General features: G+C 44.2%; 1 protein-coding gene across 5 annotated transcripts in view; it reads left to right on the forward strand.

Moving 5' to 3' along the window:
* The first annotated feature begins 4,757 nt into the window (after positions 1-4,757).
* The window catches only part of bicra (BRD4 interacting chromatin remodeling complex associated protein), a 122,434-nt gene continuing 121,624 nt past the window's right edge, over positions 4,758-5,567 (forward strand). For 3 of the 5 annotated variants that reach the window (XM_048618133.1, XM_048618134.1, XM_048618135.1), the window contains exon 1: positions 4,758-5,100. The gene's annotated coding sequence lies outside the window, so the exon portion shown is untranslated. The remainder of the gene's footprint in view (positions 5,101-5,567) is intronic. The other 2 variants (XM_048618136.1, XM_048618137.1) reach the window with 1 other exon arrangement.

Raw genomic sequence — 5,567 nt, forward strand, 5'->3', positions numbered from 1 at the left:
TTTTTTTTCTCACCGAGAGTCGTAAGTCTTTGGAATTCTCTTCCTGATAAAGCAGAGTTATTGAACATTTTTAAGGCAGAAATAGATTCTTGATATGCATGTTGGGGGGTGATGAAATATTAGGAAGGAATATACTGTCACATACATTCAAAATAAAATGCAATAAAAAGTGTGCACCATCGCTCATACGTGAGCGCCATTCGCCGAATAAAATAAAGAAAGATAGCTTAAAGAGAGTCCAACTTTCCTACTTCGCTGCTATTACCACCACCAGAATCCCACTCTGGGCTTTCCAGCCCACGCTGTGCTGCCAAGAGTGCCCTGCTCCGGGCTACACCAGTCTGTGCCATGCCGCTGTTAGAGGGTACTCCACATGGAAAATGAAAGCCCCTCTCTAGGCCTCACAAGCCAAATGAATGACTCAGCTCCCACCTCCGAAAATGCTGCCACCAGAGCCAACGAAGCCACCTCCCACTGAAGAGCTCTCTCAGCACCCCCATCGCTCTGGGACTCGGCCCCCACGATGCCCCCGGTTATGTGGCCTCACCGTCACTCAGGGGACACTGCTCCAGGCTGTGTCCCCTTGGCCTGTCCGTTGCTCCAGGGACTCGGCCCCTCCGAGACTCACTCCGACCCACATCCGATTCACCATCGTCGCTCCAGCCTGCGCTCACTCCACTGCCACTGCAGGATACGGCCGACATGCTCAGCTCCTGCCCAGTCACCAGAGGCAACTCCATTCTTCAGGTGACAGTTAAATAGTTGAAGTTAAAAATAGTTAAAGGTTGTGGTGGTGGGGATGGGGAATACTGGAAGGGGAGAGGGAGAGAGAAAGAAAAAACAAAAGGAAAAAGGAACTGGCGAGCAGAGGAGCTCCGACTGGAGCATTTTACCCTGCAGCCATCTTGATTGGATTCCTGGGATAGGCAGGAATATAGAGCAATTTGCTCAGACATAATCTTATTGAATGGCAGAGTAGGCTCAAGAGGTCGAGTGGCCTACTTTCGTTCTTAATTTGAATGTATGTTCATAAATCCTGGTCAACAATAAATTAAGTGGTCTTCAATCTTGTTATATACACTGTAATGTTGCTACATGCAAATTGATTTCCATGTTCACCTACTCAATAATAGTGACTACAGTTCAAATTTAACTAATTAGCTGTATGATGCTTTAAATGATCCTGATGATGTGGTAACAATTTAGACTTAAAAAGCTCCTTTATTAATGTAATAAAATGTTCCAAACCAAAGAAGCAGACATCAGGACAGGTGATCGAAAGAATGGTCAAAAAGACACAGTTGTAAGGAACATCATAAGGGGAGATAGCTAGTGATGCAGAAAATATTAAGGAAAGAATTCCAGAACTTAAGGCCTGGACAGTGGAAGGAATGTTGGAAATCAGAGATTCATGAGAAGCTAGTTAGAACTGTGGGATTTTAACAGATTTCTTAGATATTTGTGAAGCTGGAAGCTGTTACAGAGATTAAGGTGAAAAAAGGGGGCTATGTGGGCATTTGAACATGAAGATTGATATTTTCAAAATGAAGTATTGGCAGACCTGGAGCTAATGTAATATTAGTGATCACAGGGCTGAAGGTTGAATGGGACTTTGTAAAAATGTTTTTACTCACTCATGGGATGTGGGCATCGCTGACAGGCCAGCATTTATTGTCCTTCCCTAAATGCCCTTGAGAAGGGGTGGTGAGCTGCCTTATCAAACTGCTGCAGCTCATGTGCTGTAGATAGACCCACAAAAGTCTGGGGAAGGGAATTCCAAGATTTTTACCCAGCCACAGTGAAGAAATGATGATATATTTTCAAGTCACGATGGTGCTTCATAGATGCCCAGTCTTGCGTTGCAAGGTCTGTTCGATGTCTACCATTTAGCACAGTGATATTGCCACACAACGCAATGGAGAGTTTTCTCCATGTGAAGGTGGGACTTGTCTCCACAAGAACTCTGTGGTGGTCACTCTTAGTGATGCTGTCATGGACAGATGCATCTGCAGCCATTAGATTGGTGAGAATGAGGTCAAGTGTGTTTTTTTCCTTTTATTGTTTCCCTCACCATCTGCTGCAGACTTTGCCTAGTAGCTATGTCCTTCAGAACCTGACCAGCTCGATCAGTAGTGCTGCTGCCGAGCCACTTTTGATGGTGGACATTGACGTCCCCCACACAGAGTACATTTTGCACTCTTGTTACCCTCAGTGCTTCTTCCGAGTGTTGTTCAACATGGAGGAGCACTAGTTCATCAGCTAAGGGAGGACGATACATGGCAACCAGCAGGAGGTTTCCTTGCCCATGTTTAACCTGAAGCCATGAGACTTCATGGGGTCCAGAATCAATGTTGAGACTTCCAGGGCAACTTCCTCCCAACAGTATAACACTTTCCTGCCACCTCTGCTGGGTCTATCCCGCGGTGTGACAGAATGTATCTAGGGGGTGGTGATGATGGTGTCAGGAACATTGTCTGTCAGGTATGAGTTTGCGAGTATGACTATGTCAGGCTGTTACTTGACTAGTCTGTGAGATAACTCCCCTAATTTTGGAACCAGCCCCCAGATGTTAGTAAGGAGGACTTTGCAGGGTTGGAAGGGCTGTTTTTGATATTGTCTTTTCCAGTGCAGGTAGCAGATTTATCTAGGAGCCCATGTTTATTTTTCCCAAAAGGTAAAGCAATATATAAATGGAAGTTTCTTCACTTAGGGTGTTGCTTGTTAAAAATGCTTTGTAGAATACTCATATAAGTTTAGCATGGACCATAGCAGATATTTTCTTGGTGTGGGGATATCTAAAACTACAGGCCATAAATATAAAATCATCACTCATAAATAGAATTGAGAATTCAGCCAAAGCCTCTTTATTTACAAACAGTGAGAATGTGACAGTTGCTATCACAGAAGAAAGCCTTTCAGCCCATCATGTCTGCGCTGACTCTCCAAATGAGCCATTCCCACATCCTTTGTATAACCTTGAACCTACTTCCTTTTTAAACAATAATCTTAAGTCACTTATGAATGTCTCAGTTGAATCTGCCTGCACACTTTCAGGCACTGTATTCCAGATGTGAACCATCTATAAAGTCATACATCACAGAAACAGACCGTTTGGCCCGTGTCGTCCATACCGACTGCATGAAGAAGTTATTTGGTGCTGAACAAGGGTCACTGAACCCAAAATGTGAAATCTGCTTTCTCATCACAGATGGTGCCAGATCTGCTGAGTATTCCCAGCAATTTGTGTTTTCGTTATTTTCCTGTGTCACCTTTGCTTCATTTCTCAATTACTTTAAATCTCTGCTCTCTCATTCTCAATTGTTTAACGAAGGGGGATTGTTTTCTTCCCACTTACTACGGCCAGACCTCTCACAATTTTGAAAAGCCCTATGATACGTGAGAACAGTTAAGGCAAATAGCAGTAGGCAGAAGCTAGATCGATGAACGAGACAGAAGTGAATAGAGGGATATGCTGCGAGGCTGAGTAAGATGCTCATTTGGTGAGCTGGCACAGACATGGTGGGCCAATTGCCCTCCTTCAGTGCTCTAACAATTCTGATATTGAAGCAGAACAGGATGAGGGCAAAAAAATATATTCCTCTGATGTTCAGTAACGTGCGGCACAATGGCAGCACACTTGTTCCTGAGTCACAAGCTCAAGTCCCACTGCAAGACTTAAGTGCAAAAACCAATGTTGCTGTTCAGTGCAGGCTATTAGGAGTGCTGCACATTTGGAGGGCTGCACATTTGGAGGCACAGTGTTTTGGGTGAGACATTAAAACATAGTCCTGTGGGCCCACCATCACAGCATTTTTAATTAAAGCAGGAGTTATCTATTGTGAAGTGACCAGTGTTTATCCCCAAGTCTCTTTCTCTCGTATAAATAGAATTTTTGGGTATTATATGTTGTGGAAGCTTTGTGGGTGCAGTTGGTTGTTGTTTTGCCTACTTTCCAACACTGACTACGTTTCCAAAACTACTACTGAGTGTAAACTCCTTTGGGCAAAAACGCAAGTCTTTCTGATGTAATTCATTACATTAAGTGTCTTAAAATGTCTGAATACAAAATAAAGACACCTTTACAGATGCACATTTTCTTGCTTATTTAATAAGACCTAAGTAACAATACGAGATTGTAGGAACCCTAGTTCTGACGAGGAAAGGGAAACACTCTGAGTCTCTTCTCCCATTAGCTAGAACAACAAACTCCCAATTCCGTTCTTGGCGCTGTACCCTGTGCTTTATACTTCGAGAACTCAATACAGCCCAATCCTGAGACACTCACAAATTCAAAACCAGCCAATGAAAGTAGTTGTCAATTTTTCTTCGGACCACCTACCTCCTTATGGATAATTAATAAGGGAACGTCCATCAGTAACAATCCAATCAAATCCAGGGGTAACCCCTAGGACCACGCCTCATTGAGTGACGACACTAGGCGTCTTGTCCAATGACAACTGACTGTGCGGCCTTTGATTCTGCAGCCAATCAGATACGAGCATCAGCCAATGGCTGGCTAGCCAATTGGAAGTCCCCATCGACCAATCAAGGGCGGAGGATCAACCAATCAGAGATGGGACCAATCAGACTCGAAACAGCAGTAGCCAATCGGAGACCACCACTAGCCTCATAGACAAGCATTGGCCAATCAGAGGCCGCCCTCGACCTCTGGCTCACCAGGTATTGATTTGGCACCTGAAGGACCCCGTTTGGCGGTGACCAAAAACTTGCCTCGATTTTATTTTTAAAATTGAAAACGAAAATAAAATTAGAGCAGAAAATCAGTGTGAGAAGAAGATTAGAGCCAAGAATTAAAACCCGAATTTAAAGTTAGAGAAGCGGAGAGTAAGGAAGGAAGGAGTGGAGGATAGGTTTAAAATAAAAATACACAGGGAAATGAAAAAAAAACCTGTGAACTGGGAGGGGAATATTTTTCTGTCCCACCTGAAAAGGTGTTTTGGTTGAAAGTTTGAGAATGTGATTGTGGTATTTCTGGTCAGGAGTGTGTGGGAACAGCTGTTGTTGTTGACCTCCCTTCAGTCATGTTAGCCCCTGATGTGATGGCGAGGAAACCCCGTTAGGCAGGCGCTCTTCATGACGGTGAGTTCCTTTCGAGTATTACAAATTTCTCTTAAATGTCTTAGCCCTTATTTTCTCTCTCCCCCTCCCCTTCAAATCCCCCTCCTCCTTCGTTACCATAGAGGGAGAGAGAGAGAGAAAGAAAAAGGGGGAGGGGAAACGACAACAATCTTTGAAAAAATACCCATTATCCTTTTTTAAAAGAAGAAACACCCCCTCCCTCCTCCTTTACCCTCAAACCACCGTATTCTTTTCATTTTATTGAAGAGAACGTTGCAGCAGTGTATGGTACAAACCCCGGGCAGCCTCCTGATATGTTTCTCTCCCAGCTCAGGTTGCAGCTACATTGTATCGCTTTCCCCTTTTTGATACATGCGGATGGAACGTTGATACATGTCTTCGCGTTCCATTTCCCAATGTTGATCAATCTCAATGTTGCACCAATTACCCCCGCCCCCTCCAGCGCCAGCTCCCGCTCCCACTACCCC

The sequence above is a fragment of the Rhincodon typus genome, chromosome 39 (assembly GCF_021869965.1).
Source record: "Rhincodon typus isolate 14 chromosome 39, sRhiTyp1.1, whole genome shotgun sequence".
In the NCBI taxonomy this organism is placed as follows: Eukaryota; Metazoa; Chordata; class Chondrichthyes; order Orectolobiformes; family Rhincodontidae; genus Rhincodon; species Rhincodon typus.